A 19,120-nucleotide genomic window follows, 5' to 3' on the forward strand; every position below is an offset into this window, starting at 1 on the left:
CACCCCTGCACTTTCTATACTTCTCCAAATTTTTGACAGTAATAGGCTCTCAATATTTGACGTGAGTTTCCATTTCTTTGCCTTATATTACTCTGTACTCTATGTGATTTGATATCCAGGGTCAGATGGGGAAGGAAGAGGGGCGTAGGTGCTTTACGTTTTGAAGTCCCACCCGCTTTTCTTTGTAGAAGCATTATTAATTCTGAGCTCTCTCCTCCTTGAATGCCTCCCACTTCTTTGACACTGATTTATTTTCAAGTAGCTGTTTCTAATCCACTTTTGCTAAATCATATCTCAGCTTAATAAAACTGGCTTTTCTCCAGTTGAGAACTTTTACTTTGGCTTATCTTTGTCCTTTTCCATAACTACACTAAATCTAACTGAATTATGGTCACTACCGACAAAATGCCCTCCCACTGATACACCTTTCACCTGGCCAGCTTTATTTCCTAAAACTAAGTCCAAAACTGCCCCTTCTTGCCCTAAAATTAAGTCCAAACTGCCCCTTCTTGCTACATGCTAGCTAAATAACCTCCTCTGGATACATTTTAAGAGCTTTTCACCTATAAATGCAATCATTGCCTCTGAACCACTTTGACTCATTCCAAGGTTCATTTGTTCATTCTTTCTTTCTCTCTTTCTTGCTTTCTCTCTTACCTCCTTTCTCGCTCTCTCTCTCTCTTTTCTCTCTCTCTCTCTCTCTTGCTTTCTCTTTCTTTGTCTTACTCCCTCTCTCTCTTTCCACATAATCGATTGCTACTGGAGATACTGAAAAGCTGTGATCTTATCTATGAAACAACACCCTATCGTTTATCAGTATTTACAAAACAATAGACCAGAAATAATAATATTTCAATCAGCACAATGCAGGCACAAGCAGATTCCACAATTAAAAGCAAATCCAGTTTATATACCAGTAAAATTTCTCTTTTAAGGAATAAATTCATTCTCACAATTTTTTGTTCCTCTAACTTTGTCAGCAGGCAATTAACTAGAGAGGAAACAGACACTTCAATAAAAAGAAAACGTTAAGGAATGCATTGATATTCTATTACAACATTTAATGTGAATATTACTGTTGTTCATTCCAATGAAGTAGATTTATTTCAAGGATTTTTTTTTAATAAAAGAAAATTTACAAATAACATAGTGCGGTGTACTATATTCACACATGGATGGAAAATAACAGACTAGCCACGATTAGAGGACTCAGCTTGTGTTTTAACAAGCCATACCTTTTGGCATGTTCCTGTATGTTATGGACTTTCAGTCAATACTTTATATTTTTAAAAATCACAAAAGGCTACAAAAAGATGGCCGCTCAAGGTTCACCTGACTTCTTTTGTGGGCTGAAACACTTCCCTGTCTCAAAAAGGAAAAAAAGGAATTTTCCAAAGTGACATTGACTCAAAGCCTTTTCCTGAAACTATTTCAAAAGGGTAATTTCAAATTGAATGTGTCGTTCAGATACAAAGACACGAGCTGTCTCAAACTCACACAGGATGTATAATCAACTTAGACAGCCACCTTATTCAGAAAAGGAGTTTGGACCTGTAATGGCTCACGTGGTAAGACAGTGATGTTTATTGTCTGCTTTTAAAACAGCAAGAAGCTGTTCTGGACAGGATTCCATCAGACAGCCATTGAACCTGATGCATGTCAACTACGCGGCCAAGGTGATAAACAGCCATACTTTGAAAGTGGAAAAAGGATTCTCCCCAACTTCTTGCAACTTCAATTTCAGCCGAGAACCAACTTGCTGGAAAGTCAACTACAAGAGGCTACCAGCCTACTGACAATCCTCTGCTTTACAAGACCCTCACTTCAACCAAAGTGTCAATTTGTCTAAGAAATTACAGGCCTGCAACAAAAGAGACTGAAACAATCATAAATTGTAATTGTATTTTTCTTCTCATCTGTATCTAATCTTTGTGTGAGGGATAATATGGGTAAGTTGAGTGAATGAGGCATCATGTTTAAATGACTGGAGCAAGTGGTTTAGTAACCTTCCTTATTTCTAAATTCAGAAGAAGCTTGCTGCTGGAATTATTTAAATTGGAATAATCACTCTGAGGCTAAGAAAACACCCATCCCTCACACAAAAACTACACTGATCATGGCAGTAAGAAAATATAAATTCTGTCTGTGACACTTTATATTCACTTAAACAACTGTGGATCCAGTTAGAAGTGTGGCTAAGTTCAAGCAAAATTTCACGAAAAAGATGTTTGGCTGATACTTTTGGTATACTCCAAGAGGTACTACAGAATTGGCATTCCATTGCTGAGAGTTTCCTGCACGCCCGAAACACACAATGAGTAATAAGAAAGGGTGGAGCACCAAATTTAGCTGAATACCTGTTCAGATTGGCACAGACATACAATGTGCACATATTGCATAATTTAACACTCAGTGGGAGATGTAGTGCAGCAAATTATTAAGTGCATGTTATTTACTAATGCAAACTGACCTTTTGCAAGCAATTTCATGCACTAATCTGCAGACGACGGATGGAATTTTTTGTGCCTGCTGGCGGCGGGCATCATAGCGGGCATAAGAGGACAATATGGCGGGAAGGCCAAAAATCAGTTTCGCACCATCGTGAAACACATTTGCAATTGTCCGCTCCGCTCATCAATAGCGGGCCATGTTTCCTGCTGTCGGACATCGGGAACTTCATTGTAATATATCTGCATATCATTATAAGCTAAGCTTGCAGGAATCATCCCCCCCACGTCAAATTTACCGCCAACATCAGCGGGAAAACACACCAGTGCAGAACACGTCTTGACAAGTGTGACGTGCAGATGTTGGGACTTACCGTCAGGGCCTTGCTCACATTGCAGACATCCAAGGAGCAGAAGATGTTGGAGCCTGACAGCAACGGGACCCTGGAAGAACGTCCATCACATGCTGGGTGGATTCTGATGGACATGGCTCCGCCGCGAAACAGCTCACTGAAGGTGGAAAATCATTGTTGAAAGTCTGCTTTGGGACTTCAATGTCTTAGTCTGTTACGGATGATCGTCGAGGGAATGGAGAGGAAGGTCCAGCTGTGAGTGGGTGAGTAAGATTTACTAGGGGGTAAGAGAGGAAGGCCTAGTTTCGACTGGGAGAGGAAGGTGTGTTGGGGTGGGTGAGATTGTGAGGTGGGGGGGGTGAAGTTGGAGTGCGCAGGGAGTATGGAGGAGAATATGGCAAATGTGGAGGTAGGTGTAAGGGGAAGGAGCCCGGTGGGAGGAAGGACTCGGGGGGGGTGGGGGGGCAGAGGAAGGAGTCCGGAGAGGGGAAGGAGTAAGTGTGGAGAAAGGAGCCAAGAAGGGGGAAGGAGTCTGGAGGATAGGATGTTTTTTAAAATTCATTCATGGAATGTGGGCGTCGCTGGCTAGGCCAGCATTCATTGCCCATCCCTAATTGCCCTTGTTCAGGGGGTATTTAAGAGTCAACCACATTGCTGTGGGTCTGGAGTTACATATAGGCCAGACCAGGTAAGGACAGCAGATTTCCTAGTGAACCAGATGGGTTTTTATGACAATCAACAATGGTTTTGTCATCATTAGACTTTTAATTCCAGATTTTTATTGAATTCAAATTCCACCATCTGCCGTGGCAGGATTAGAAAATATTACCCTGGGTCTCTAGCATTACTAGTCCAGTGTCAATACCACTATGCCATCACCTCCCATGTCCAGGTGAACATGCAAGGGAGGGGTCTGTGGAGTCAATGAATGCCTGCTGGGGAACGAAATGAGGGTGGATATGGTTGGAGGGAATGGTGAGAAAGACAGAGGGCACAGTGAGTTGATAGGGTGGAAGGGTAAAAGTGCAATGGTAATGGTAGAAGGGACGGCGAGGGTGGTTGGTGGGGACTTGGAGGCAGACAAGGACCCTGGGGGTGGAAAAGAGGAGGTGGGAGAGGATAATGTGGATGGGGGTGGGATTTTTGAGAAGGTAGGGAATGTGCATGTTCACATCACCAAAAGTAAAGAGATTTGGTTGGTAGGTGACGATGGGGAGGCAGAAGGTGATGCCAGGGAAGGGGTAGGGTCAACAGTGCTGGGGGAAAGGACATGGGTGACTGGGGCAGGGGAAAGAACAGGGGACCTGATGAAGAATGCTAAATGCACCATGCTTGCAAATCGGAAAGTGAAAGGAGACTTGTGGTGGACAGAATAGCCTGGGCATGTGATCAGTGGGTGGGCAGAGATGCAAGTTAGTTCAGATGGACAACTAAAAGTGAACCCCAGCAGGCAGCGTTGAGAATGCTCAGGACAGTGAGATGAATGTGATGGATGAAGGCTCCATGTGCGTGGGAGAGTGCCTGCACAAGGCTCCGAAAGATAATTAGTGCATGGCATCAGAATCAAAAGCAGGAGAGAGAGCACTCACATTTAGGGTGATGATGTGGTGCAGTATCCTCAAGTGGGTGCTCGACACCGACCTCACCATCGCCATAGGCACGGTCCATGTCCTCATCGATCAGCACAATGGCATGCTCCTCAAAGTAAGTGAGGGGCCTAATGTGGGCCACTCCCTGCTGTTGTGAGCCAGCTTCTCCTGCATGAAAACAGATGGAGAGAGTGTGAGCAGGACACATGGCATTGCATGGAATGTTTGTATGGTGAGCAGAGACATAGAGGGTTCACTGAATCAGCTGGAAACCCACCTTACACATAACTTAGTTCTGCCCTAACGTAAATTGTAAGCATGACCCCTGGTCCTCCTGCATCTTTTCAGCTGAATAGTTGGTCCACATAAACACAATCTGGTCCCTTCATTATTTTGTAAACCTTGATCAAATCACCCTAAGTCTGTGCTTCTCTACAGTCTAAAGACCCAGCTCATTGGGTTTATTAGGGTAAATAAAGTGTTATAAATTGGAAATTAATCTTGTGACCTGCCTCTGTACCTTTTCCAAAGCCTCAATATTCCCCACTTTTCAAAGAGATCAATACTGGGTACAGTTTTCTAACTGAGATCAAATTGAGGTCTTGTACAAGGACAGAATTGTATGCTTTGTTTTATTGTCCTGTGAATGCACCATAGAATTCTGTTCACTTTAGTTATATAGCTAAAATATTATAAAAATAACAAAACACATCTGTTAAATACAGCTGTGTTTATTGACAGGTGCACTAACTGTACTAACCTTGAGTACATTTGAAATTGTTTCCTCATACATCTGGGGCAGGAACAATTAACTGACATAAATTAAATATATTTATCTTCAATTTTCTTCATATCAAGAACTCATGAATTGCGTAATCACAATTTCTGGGAGCACACACTATCTTTTCATTAGACGATAGACCATATGGCATTTTTTTGATCTGTTTCTCAGGGGCACAGCTTCAATACACAGTGAGAGTTAGCAAAGGAATACCTTCCCAGGTAAAGCTTCCACAGCCTTGGTTAACCAATTTGAGCATCACTTTGATTTGGCAAAATTTCAATTTTTTGCTTAGGATCTCCACAGGAAACACATGATATCAAGTCTTCAACTTTCTTACGTATAGAGATGCCTCACAATAAAATCATTGAATCATACAAACATAGGAATCAGGAACTGGAGTAGGCCAATCGGCCCCTCTAGCCTGCTCTGCCATTCAATAAGATCATGGCTGATCTGATTGTGGCCTCAATGCCACCATCCTGCCTACCCCCAATATCCTTTAATTCCCTTGTTAGTCAAGAATCTATCTACCTCTGCCTTAAAAATATTCAATGACCCTGCTGGGGAAAAGAGTTCCACAGATTCACAACCCGTTGAGAGAAAAGATTCCTCCTCATCTCTGTCTTAAATGGGAGACCCTTATTTTAAACTGTGTCCCCTAATTTTTTGTCTCTCCCACAAGGATCCTTTAAGCATCCATTCTATCAAGCCCCCTCAGGATCATATATGTTTCAATAAGATCACCTCTTATTCTTCTATACTCCAATGGATACAGGCCCAAGCTGTCCAATCTTTCCTCATAAGATATCCCTCTCATCCCAGGAATCAGTCGAGTGAACCTTCTCTCAACTGCTTCCACTGCAATAATGTCCTTTCTTAAATAAGGAGACCAAAACTGTGTACAGCTGTGGTCTCACCAGTGTGTCCACCACCAGATTTGGTCTCACACAATACCCTGTAGAACTGTAGTGAAACATAGCTACTTTTGTATTCCATTCCCTTTGGAAGCTGTTCCAGTACAACTACAACACTGGCATCTACCCGGCAATATGGAAAATTGCCCAGTTATGTCCATCCACAAAAAGCAGGACAAATCCAATCCAACAAATTGCCACCCCATCAGTCTATTCTCAATCATCAGCTAAGTGATGGAATGCGTCTTGACAGTGCTATCAAGCAGCACTTATTCAGGAATAACCTGCTCACTGATGCTCAGTTTGGGTTCTGCCAGGGCCACTCAGCTCCTGACCTTGGTCCAAACATGGACAAAAGAGTTGAACCCAAGAGGTGAGGTGAGAGTGGCTGCCCTTGACATCAGGACAGCATTTGACTGAGTGTGACATCAAGGAACCCTGGCAAAACTGAAGCCAATAGGAATCAGGGCAAAATTCTCCACAGGTTAGATTCATGCCTAGCACAAAGGAAGATGGTTGTGGTTATTGGTGGTTAATCATCTCCGTCCCAAGACATCACTGCAAGAGTTCCTCAGGATAGTGTCCTAGGCCCAACCATCCTCAGCTGCTTCATGAATGACTTTGCCTCCATGATAAGGTCAGAAGTGAGGATATTTGCTGATGACTGCACAATGTTCAGCACCTTTCATGACTCCTCAGATGCTGAAGCAGTCCTTGTCCATATACAGCAAGACGCTGGGTCTAAATCTGGGAACTTCCTTCCTAACAGCACTGTGGGTGTTCCTACAACACATGGACTGCAGCAGTTCAAGAACTACTACCTTCACTACTACCTTCTCAAGGGCAATTAGGGATAGGGAATAAATGCTGGCTTAGCCAGTGACGGCCACATCCCATGAATGAATAATAAAAAAATTAAATTTGCCTTCCTAATCACTTGTATCTGCCTACTAATTTTTTGTGATTCAAGTGCCAAGACACCCAGATCCCTTTGTACCTCAGAGTTCTGCAATCTCTCTCAATTTGGATAATATACTGCTTTTCTATTCTTTCTGCCAAAGTGGACAAATTAACATTTTCCCACATTATAGCCAATCTATCAATTTTTTTCCCATTCACTTAACCTTTCTATATCCCTTTGCAGACTCCTTATGTCCTCTTTGCAATTTAATTTTCCACCTACCTTTGTGTTATCAGCAAATTTAGCAACTATACATTCGGTCCCTTCATCCAAATCATTGTAAATAATTGAGGCCCCGGCACTGATTGGCACTCCACTTGTTACATCTTGTCAATTCACAAATGACCCATTTATGCCTACTCTCTATTTTCTGTTAGCAAACCAATCCTCTATCCATGCTAATATGTTACCTCCTACACCATGAGGTCTTACTTTGTCCTTTGATGTGGCACCTTGTCAAATGCCTTCTGGAAATCTAAGTGCACCACATCCACAGGTTCCTCTTTATCTATATTGCTTGTTACTTTCTCAAAGAACCCTAATAAATTAGCCAATCACAATTTCCCTTTCACAAAACCGTGTTGACTCTGCCTGATTGCATTGAGATTTTTGAAGTGTCAACCTATAACCTCCTTAATAATAGATTCCACTATTTTCCCTATGACACATGTTAAGCTAACTGGCCTGTAGTTTTCTGCTTTCTGTCTCTCCCTTCTTGAGTTACATTCGCTATTTTCCAATCTAATGGGACATTTTCAGAATCTAAGTAATTTTGGAAAATTAAAACCAATGCATCTACTATCTCAGCAGCCACTTCTTTTAAGACCCTAGGATGAAGTCCAACAGGACCTAGGGACTTGTCAGCTTTTAGTTTTAATAATTTTCTCAGTATCCTTTCCCTGCTGATTATAATTATTTTAATTCCTCCCTCCCTTTCACCTCCTGATTCACACGTATTTCTGGAATATTATTTTCTATCCTCTATAGTGAAGGCAAATGCAAAATATCTGTCCAATTAATCCACCATTTCCTTATCTTCCATTATTAATTCCCTTGACTAACTCTCCAGAGGACCAGCGCTCTCTTTATTTAATCTTTTCTTTTTTAAATACCTGTCTTACTATCTGTTTTTATATTTCTAGCTAGCTTTCTCTCATACTCTAAGTTCTCACTTCTTTTTATTGTTTTAGCCATTCTTTGCTGTTTTTTATATTCTGTCCAATCTTCTGACCTGCCACTCATCTTTGTGGAATTATATACGTTTTCTTTCAACTTGATACTATCTTAAACTTCCTTAGTTAGCCATGGCTGGTGCATTCTTCCCCTCAAGTCTCTCTTTCTCACTGGAATGTATCTTTGCTGAGTGTTATGAAATATCTCTTAAAATGTCTGCCACTGCATTATCTACTGCCCTATCCCTTAACCCAACTTCCCGGTTAGCTTTAGCCAGCTCTGTCTTCATACCCTCAAAATTGCCCTTATTTAAGTTTAAAACACCAGTCTGAGACCCACTCAACTCTCCCTCAAACTGAATGTGAAATTCAATCATGTTATGATCACTGCTACCTAGGCACGCCTTTACTATGAGGTCTTTAATGAATCCTGTCTCACTGCACATTTGCAGATCTAGATAGATAGCCGGTTCTCTGGCTGGCTGTAGAATATGCGGCTCTAAAAACTGTCCTGAAAACACTCTATGAATACTTCCTCCAGGCTACCCTTGCCAATCTTATTCATTCAATCTATATGTAGATTAAAATCATCCATGATTATCGCTGTACCTTTGTCACAAGCCAGCATTATATCTTCCAATATACCCCCTCCTACATTATAGTTACTGTTAGACAGCCTATAAACTTTTCCCACAATGACTCCCTACCTTTACTATTTCTTATATCTACCAAAATTGATTCTACACCTTGGTCTTTAGAACTAAGGTCATCCCTCTGTAATGTACTAATGCTATCCTTAATTAACAGAGCTAACCCTCCACCTTTTCCTAACTTCCTGTCCTTCGAAAATGTCACGTATCCTTGAATATTCAGGTCCCAGCCATTGTCATCTTGCAGCCATGTCTCTGTAATGACTACCAGATCATATGCTCTCAATTCATCCATTTTGTTGCGAATGCTATGGGCATTTAGATATAGAGCCTTTTGTTTTGTCCTTTTACTATTTTACAACCTCTAGCATTTAGACTTAACAGCTGGCTCACTCTTAAGTTTGTACGCTCTGACTCTTCCTGCCATGCTCTGATTATCATTTCCTTTATTGCTACCTTGCTCTCTTGCCTTGACTTCTCTCTTTAATTTATCACATCTTCCCACAATTGATCCTTTGCCCCACTATTTAGTTTAAAGCCCTCTCTACCACACTAGTTATATGATTCGCCAGAACACTGGTCCCAACATGGTTCAGGTGAAAACCATCCCAGCTGTACAGTTCCTACTTTCCCCAGTACTGCTGTCAGTATAGTCAGAGGGATAGACACAGTTCTCTGCAGCTGAGGGGGAGAGCGCAGAAGGCTGTTTTGCCTGCCTGGTGCCAGAGTTTGGGATATCTGCTCAGGGCTGGAGTGGATCTTGCAGAGAGAGAGGGAGGATGTCCACGTTGTACCAACAACATAGGTAGGACTAGGAAAGAAGTTCTGCTTAGGGTGTGTGAGCACCAATCTTTGATCTATGCATTTAACTCTCCAATTTTATTTACCCTGTGTCAGTTTGCTTGTGGCTCAGGTAATATTCCAGAGATTTTTACCTTTGAGGTTCTGCCTTTTAATTTAGTCCCTAGTTGCTCATGCTCCAAGCCAAAAGACATTCTGCCTGTCACAAAAATAGGTAATGTGCTATATGAATTTCAGTGCCAGTGTGAAGCTAGCTATGTAGACCGTACTTCCCAAAGACTGGCAGATCATATCAAACAGCATGTCCCAGCCACTGTTTGCAATGGGCAGGGTACAGATCGTACCCCACCAGCCCATGCTTGCAAAACTCAAAACACAGTGTCCAACATTAGATGAACAACATTTGCTAAATAATCCTCAATGCGCAAAGAATTATGCTGACAACCAATTTAAGATTGTCAGTCAGGCTCCCAAGGTGGTGCATTTGCGTGTATTGGAAGCTACATATATTAATACACAGGGCCCTGTTCTTTGCAGACAGAAAGAACATGTGCCTACACTGCGCCTGTTTTAGCTAAACAAAATAAGGGACAGCCATTCGTTGACTCATTCCTCAGGGCAATGCCTTGAACAATCAGGGCCAAGCTGCCTGGTTTAAGTTTCAAACAATGCTTGGCAGTTAACTGCCTGTCACCATCAGTGGTGCATTTTCCATGGCAATGCCACTTACCAACCAATCAACACTCTCATCACGTACAGTATAAATTGTTGTTTTCCACCTTATATTGGTATTCTTGTGACTGTCCTGATGAGTGCAAGACAAAATGCTTAGGCATTTCTCTTTTCTCAGCAATACTTAATTTCTCCTTGTTTGTTCTATCAAAATGCTTCGTGATATTGAACATCTCTATTGAATCTCCAATTCACCTTTTCTGCTTTAAGAAGAACAATCCGAGTTTTTCCAGTCTCTCCACATAACTGATGTACCCAGCCCAGGTTTCATTTTAGCAGATCTCTTCTGCCACCTCTCCAAGGCCTTGACATTGCTAAGCGTGGTGGCCAGAATTGGCCACAATACGCCAGCTGGGTCTAACCTTTCTTTTAGAAAGATTTCCTTGCATTTCCCCCTTGATTTTGTACTCTGTGGACTGGACTTTAACTTTCCAACTTACTTACCATGGGAAGTCTGACAGTGTGTGGAAACCCAGACGTTTCAAATTTGGTGCAATTGGTTTTCCAATCAATTAGTGTGAGCAAGCATGATGACAACCTGCATCGCTCTGTTTCCGTTCAACTATTTAACGGGACCCTGTGAGGGTGAGACTTGAAACGTTCTAGAGGTGTTTAGACAGAACCAGAAGCTGGAGCCATGGAAGCACAACGTAACAAGTCCACACCACTCTTCAACGGTGCCTGTGCAGAGATGATGCTGCTGGCTGTAAGGGCCTGCAAGTAGATTTGGTTCCCTATGGATGGGAGGGGGAAGTCTGCCACAGAAAACAAGAAGGTGTGGTTGGAAATTGCTGAGGAGGTCAGCAGTAGGAGTGTGTTGCCACGCTCCTGGGTATAGTATCAGAAGAGGCTTATAGACCTAATCAGGGCAGGAAAGGTGAATGTAATGGAACTGATTATATATTTGTTGTGTGTCTAATCCCAATCCCCCTCACTCTTTCTTTGCATCACTCCTCATACTAACATGCCTTGCACACTTTCCTCTTTGTTTAGGCACCTCCTTACATCCCCGTGTGACCATCCATTGCTCACAGATTACCTTTATGTGATGTCACATCCATTCCTCACAGTGACTGTCCACATATTTGTGCATCCATCCTCTGAACATATCCCACACTCACACTCATAGGTCTCTTCTTTCCCTCTTTGTAGGAGAAGAGAGCAGAGAACCAGGGAAAGACAGAGAACAGGAGGTGACCCTCCAATCTTCTCCATACCAGCAGCTGTAGTGGAGGATGAGCTGGAGATAAGCCAAGTCTCTGCATGCTTGGCTATTAGAGATGGAAAGAGGAAGTTTACATTAAGTATCACAAAGCCACATTACATACAACACTCACTCTTATTTACTTGATGTCAACCAAGAATGGAAAAAGACAATTTGCACAATAATAGCTTACACCGTCTCACTTTTGTCAGTTCTAATTCATGTTTTCCATCTCCTACACTGCCTTCAGGCATCCCACAGGAGGTGGTGTAGGAGGACAACGAAATTCCTCAGAGGAGGTCACTCAGTCTGAGGATGCATCATCACAAAACTCTTGTACACGGTCTTGAACGGAAGAGTGGGCAACTGATTTAGCCATTCATTCTCAGATCTGGCTGGACCACATAAAACACTATGGGCAGAAATTTACCCCCGTTGGGGGGGGGGGGGGTTGTGTGGGGTCGGGCGTGAACCCGATTGGCACCCCTGATCAGGGCCGCGCCGCCATTTTACATGGGTGAGCCAATTAAGGCCCGCCCAAAATGACGCGCACCCGGAAGCGCTGAGCACTCCCTGTGCGGGCAGTAGGGAGGGGGGATTCCCTGAGTCGGGGCCTGCGCCCCCACTCGCCAACCCGAACTTTCTTCCCTATAGGTTCCTACTCACATTGGCTAAAACTGCTCACTATTCTAGGATCATCCCAGAATGCACAGATAATCACCAGCTTCTTTACTGCAAATGGTCTTCTTAAACCTTCTCACCTTCCCCTCCACCCTCATCTCCAACAATAGATTCTAACAGCTATGGACTTCTTTGTCACTAAGATTGAGACCATCCAATCAGCTGCCTTTGCCGCTTCCATTCCTTCTGCTAACCCATCGAGCCAAGCTTATTCTAAAGCCCCTCAATGGCTTAACCCTGAACTCACATCTTTCTCTAATTTCTCCCCTTCTCCCCTTATGCCCTCTCTGAGCTAATGTTGTCATGTGACCCACCTCCTGCTCCCTTGACCCTATTCCTACTAAACTGTTGACCATTCAAATTCCCCATGTTAGCTAATATTTTATTGACTCTCACTCTTCAGGTTTAAATTCAAAACAGAATTTTGAGAAGTGTACAGTATTTAATTTTGTGGTACTGAACATTAAAAGCGACACCCCCACCCTCAAATTCACCTCCAACCTTTCCTGCAAACCCCCTCCACAAGCCCCCCAACTCACCTCCAACCTTCCCTGCAACCCCTCAACACCCCAACCAATCTCCCCTCCAACACCCCCTCCACACTCCACCTTCTCTCATGCCCTCCAACCTCCCCCAACCCCCTCCAATGTAACCCTTCCTACCTTACCCTCGCCAACCTAGCTCCTCCAACCTACCCACCAAACCTACCTTCTAACCTATCCTCCAAACCCTCATCAATCACACAATCAAACTTCCCCCCCAAACTCCGTTCCAACCTGTCCCCACAACTCCAAACTACGCCACAACCCCACCCCAACCTGCCCCCCAACCCCCCATCAACCTCCCTCCAATCCACCTCCAGCCTCCCCTGCAACCTCTAACACCCCCACCAATCTCTCCTCCAACCATCCACTCCCTCCATATAGCCACAGCCTCCTCTGCCCCCTCCAACCCCCTCAATGCCCCTACAATGTACCCCCTCCAACCATACCCCCTCCAACCTAGCTCCATCTTACCTACCCAGCCACCCCCTCAACTTTCCCCCAACCCCCTCTCCAACCTACCTCAAACTCCCTTCAACCTAATCCCCCAATCCCCCCCAACCTAACCCCCAAACGCCCCTCCAACCTACCTCCCAACCCCCCCTCCAACCTACCCCACAAACCCCCCTCCAGCCTAACCCCCAACACCCCCTCCAACCTAACACCCAAACCCCCCTCCAACCCAACCCCAATCCCCCTCCAACCTACCTCCATGCCCCTCTAACCTCACCCCAACTCTTGCTCCAACCTACCTCCTCCAACCTACACCCCTCGAACCTACCCTCCCAACCCCCTTCCAACCTATCCACTCAACCCCTCCCAAGCTACCTCCCAATCCTCCTCCAAACTACCCCAACCCCTTCAACATATCCCCCCCAAACCCCTCCAGCTTTCCCCCAACACTCCCCCCTCCAACCTCTCCCAACCCCCCACAACACCCCCCAAACTCCCACCCCTCTCCTCCAACCCCTCTCCCCCAATCCCCAACCCCCCACTCTTCTGCTCCAACCCCCCCAACACATTTCCAACCAGCCCTCTAAACCTAATCCTCCTACCCACCCCCCACCGCCCACGCACACACACACGCACACACACATACACACACACACACACATATTACAAGAATTACACTTACATTTACACTACATTTTTCAAATAAGAGCACTCTCCTGACCGTTGCTGTGCTGCCGCTGAACTTTGGGCAGCTTTGTGGTTTTCTGGCAGGCTTTTCAAAAAAAAGAATTGGAACCACAGAGCTGCCCAAAGGCAGGAAGCAGCAGAGCAGCAACTAATGAAACTGACCTGACACTGACAGACCAGCTTTCAAATTTGGAACTCTCAGACTGACGATTCTGATTTTTCTAAGCCAGTCTTCCAGGGCTGAAGCTCTGGTTGCTCAGTCTGGACACCAAGCCCTTAGCCTCCAGGCCCCAGTATTTGGCACTGTCTGCATCCCCCTCTCCTGGGCCTTTCTGTGCTCGCCGGCTACATGTCTCCAAGTTAATTATCATCTCAGTTTTAACATTCCCAGCCTTGTTTTCAAATCCCTCCAAGGTCTTTCCCTTTGCTATCTCTGAAATTTTGTCCAGCCCCATTCTGGCTTCTTGGGTGTCCCAATTTTTATTGCTCCACCATTGGTGACCATGTCTTCAGCTGTCTAGGCCCTCAGCTCTGAAATACCTCCCTAAGACTGTCCACCTTTCTTTCTTCCTTTAAGACGTACCTTAAAGTTGGCCTCTATGACCATGTTTTTGTCACCTGCCCTATTATCTCCTTATGTAGCTCAGTGTCAAATTTTACTTTAAACACTCCTGTGAAGCACGTTGGAATGTTTTATGCTAAAGGGGCTATATAAATGCAAGCTGTTGTTGTCCACCAGCTCAGATATACATTTGTCGGTCAGACCAACAAGATAGGTAGTTGGGTTGTTACCTGGTATCTCACACATCACAAGTGCACAGGAGTGATGAAGATAAGGACAGCACTGGAGAGACCCCATCAGAGGGCACAAGATCATTCAAGCTCTGCTCAGCTGAACACAGATGCTGAGTCTGGGGCTGTCAATGAAGAGGACAATTCTGGAGCAGAAGCAGAAAGCATGTGAGATCCGGTCAGCCTTTCTAACTGCACTGCACACTACCAGAGAGCAATTGGAGGAGTCTGTCTCTAACACAAGTGCTATGATATCTCAGGCCTTCATGCGGATGTCTATATCCATGAAAAGAGCAGCCACCCACTTGGAGCATGAGACACAGCAGTTACCTGAGTGCATGCTAGCCCTCAGCAATGGCCTGCCCACTCAGCACATCACTATAAGCAGGATGGAGGAAAGCCTCGCCTTGGCCGTTCAGTGCCTCATTGAAGTGCAGCAAAATCTCTCCAGCTCTTGGCTATCAGGGAAGTAAGTGTAGATGGGCCATGAGAGAGAAGATGGAAAAAGGGGGTATGGAAGTGGAGGCACCCCTCAAAGTGCTGCCATTTCTAAACCCTTGCCATTCTCCCTCCCCATTGTTCAAGCCCCACATGCTGCCTCACGGCCTGATGGCCAAGCTTCCCCCTGCGCTGGTGCAGTTACGGCAGTCTTTAGCAGGGCTCTCCTGGCTTCCAAAACCCAGAGGATGTCAGTCCATGAACATCTGAGCAGACGGAGCAGGGGAACATAAAGGCTGCCTCTAATTCAGGAGTTGCACAACATAGGAGTAGTCAAAAAAGGAAGAGTGAGGAATTGTAGTTGCACAAGAATATACATGTGGGTGGTTAACACAGTACTACAAGTGTTACATTGCTGTTTTCTCTGATTCATAGAGTCATTTATCACAAAGAAGGAGGCCATTCAGCCCATCAATTCGATGCTACCTCTCCATGGAGCAACCCAGTCAGTCCCATTCCCCCGTCCTCTCACTGTAGCTCTGCAAGTTTATATCCTTCAATGATCCATCCAATTGCCTTTTAAAATCATTGATCGTCTCTGCTTCCACCACCCTGGTGGACAGCTTCCTCACATTCCTCCTGTATCTCTTGCCCAAAACCTTAAATCTATGTTACAACCAGGTGAAGAGGGGTGGGATGGCTTCCCTCTTTTCCCACGCCTTGTTTGTCTGCCAAAGGTTTTTTTTTAAACGATGTGCTTGCCAATTCAATGAGTGGTTAACTGTTTACAAGCTTTAATTGTAAAAGACACTGACAGACATGTTTCCTTGAGTTTTTAAAAATAAAAGAGAATAGTATTTATTGTACTTAACCCAGTCTAAGTAAAATAATATAAAATGAGCCAACTTTCACACACACACACATACACTTGAAGTTCACACACACAGAAATGGATTAGCGAATGGGAGGATAGATTAACCAATTTAAAGTCTTGCTTCACATTGTCTCATTTGCTTGTGTTGGTCTGCAGAAAAAAAACAGTTCCTTAATCACATAAAGAGTTAGCTGGCTTGTCACATGATCCTTTCTCTCCAATTGCCAGAGACCCAAATATCGTCATGGCTAGTGAATTCTAGTTGTCTGGCTTACATGATTAGGTTATGTCTGGGCACATTCCTTTCATAGCCAAAGTATCATTGTCCAAGTTATTATGCCTAATGGTTTGTCCCCACCCAGCTGAGTATCTAGGTGATTGTTGAGATGCTTTGCTCATGGGGTAGGAGAGGCCCCCATCCATACTCATTCACGGTAATTGTTTCTGGTAAGGCTTTGCTGATATGTTGTTTCCGTTTCGATGGCTTTGGAATGTAGAAGGTACAGTGATGTACGTTCAGCCATCTTTGACTGTGATTTCAAGTCATCGGAATGTAGCATTAGTCTTTTTAAAAAAAATTAGTGGTTTCCAGCCAATAAATTAATTAAGTCAATTTTTAGAAATATAAAGCATGGCTCTGTAACACAGTCTGTCCTTGTACCTTCAACTAATGGGAAGAGTTTTCCATGTCTACCTTACCCAAACCGGTCATCTTGTACACCTCTATCAAATCTTTCCCCCAGTCTCCTTTGCCCCAAGGAGAACAATCCCAGGCTCTTCAATTTAATCTTGTAGCTATGATCCCCCACCCCTGGAACCATTCTGGTAAATCTCTTCCACACCCTCTCAAAAACCTTCAAATCCGTCCTAAAGTGTGTTGACCAGAACTGGGCGAATTACTCTAGCCGTGGGCTAACCAGAGCTTTATAAAGGCTCAGCATAACTTCCCTGTACTCAATGTCCCTATTTATGAAGCCCATATTCTTTGTTAACCACTCTCTCAATATGTCCTGCCATCTACAAAGATCCCTGCACATGCATCCCAGTCCCTCTGGCCCTGCACACTTTTTAGAACTGTGTCATTAAATCTATATTGTCTCACCCTATCCCTTCTGCCAAAATGCATCGCCTCCTTGTATCAAATTCCATCTGCAACTTGTCTTCCAATTCTGCTAATCTATCTGTGTCCTGATTAGTTTCATCCTCATTGTTTGCCATATCTCCAAGTTTAGTATCATCAGCAAATTTTGAAATTTTACTCTATATTCCAAATGTCCAAATCATTTATATATATTAAAAAAGCAGTGAATCTAGCACTGACTCTTGGGGAACATCACTGACTACCATTCTCCAGTCTGAAAATAACCATTCACTATGACAGTTTTCTGTCCTTAAGACAACTTTTTAGACAGATTGACACTGACCCTCCTATTCCATGAGCCACAATTTCGTTAACCAGCCTTTTTTGTGGTACTATGTCAAACACTTTCTTAAAATCCATTTATGCAACATCCATTGCATTCTCCTAATCGTTCTTCTCTGTTATTTCATCAAAAAAATTCAAATGGATTAGTCAAGCATGACCTGTCTTAACAAATCCGTGCTGACTATCCTTAATTAATTCAAACCTCTCCTAGTGCCTGTTGATTTTTATCCCTGATTATTGTTTCTAAAACCTTACCCGCCACTGATGTTAAACTAACTGACCTGTAGTTACTGGAACTATCCTCGCACCCTTTCTTGAATAAGAGTGTCATCATTTGCCACTCTCCAACCCTCTGACATCTCCCCAATAGGAAAGATTATCCAAGCACTTCTTCAGAGATGGGAAAGAATGGAGGAAGGAGAATACAAAGAAAGAGAGAATGAAAGAACATTCCAGAGGGAAAAGTTTGAAAGACAATTAAAGGCACAAACAGATCGGGAACTAAAGCAGATGGAACTGAGTTGGGAAAAGTCAGCTGTACCCAGTAGAGATGCACTAGGAGGTAAATGACCCCAGCTCAGGACCAAGCATTGAGCTCTTAAAATACAATTAGTACCAAGGTTTAATGAGGAGGATGTGGAAGCATTTTTTGTCTCATTCAAAAAGCATGCAACAAGGTTGAAGTGACTAGTGGAAGCTTGGACTCTTCTACTGCAAAGCAGATTAACAAGAAAACCCCTAGAGGTTTATTCCTTGTTGTTCGACAAGAGTTCGTCAAACTATGAGATGACCAAACATGCTATCCTGACTGTGTATCAGCTGGTACCAGAAGCGTACTTCCAAAAATTCTGAACTTACCAGAAACAACCCAAGCAAACTTGCAATGAGTTTGAAAGGATTAAGCAAGTTGATTTTGACCAAAGAATATGGGGGCTTAAGATAGATGCCATCTATAAAAACCTCAGAGATGTGATTCTCCTCGAAGAACTCAAAAACTCACTTTCCTTTCCCATAGAAACCTATGTTGAAGAGGCAGCGATTATGGTTGATGATTATGAGCTTGTCCACAAAGCTTGTCCCAAGGGAAAGCCTTCCCTAGTCTCCTCCAAGAACCCAAAAGTGATAGAAGATGGGAAAGTGATAGGAGAATAAGCAGCCATGGGTGATAAAGTAAAACTGGAAGCACAAGGGGCCCTTGTCAGGCCAAAAAGGAAGGCAGTGAGAACAGGGGTGATGCCTGAAAGCCAGTGTGTTTTCATTGTAAAAAAGCAGGTCACTTCTGAGCTGACTGCTAGAAGTTGAAGGGAAAATCTGTAGGTTTTGTCAGGGTAAACCGGACAAGTGCAGGCAAAGAAGCCCTGACAAAAAGCACAGCAGACAAGGCTGTGGCTCTAACCCTGATAGTAAATCCACATAAACGTACTGCTGAGTGCAGTAGAATTTAACAGAATTCCTGAGGATTACCAGGATTTTGTGTTAAAAGGGGAAGTGACCCCATACCCCTCAAATGAGGCAAGTATGCCCATAGACCTACTTAGGGATACAGAGGCCACACAATCCCTCTTGCTGGGAAAAGACATGGCCTTCCCACCTGAGAGTGCACTGAATGCAAAAGTGTTA

This window comes from Cetorhinus maximus, chromosome 19, assembly GCF_964194155.1.
Source record: "Cetorhinus maximus chromosome 19, sCetMax3.hap1.1, whole genome shotgun sequence".
Taxonomy (NCBI): domain Eukaryota; kingdom Metazoa; phylum Chordata; class Chondrichthyes; order Lamniformes; family Cetorhinidae; genus Cetorhinus; species Cetorhinus maximus.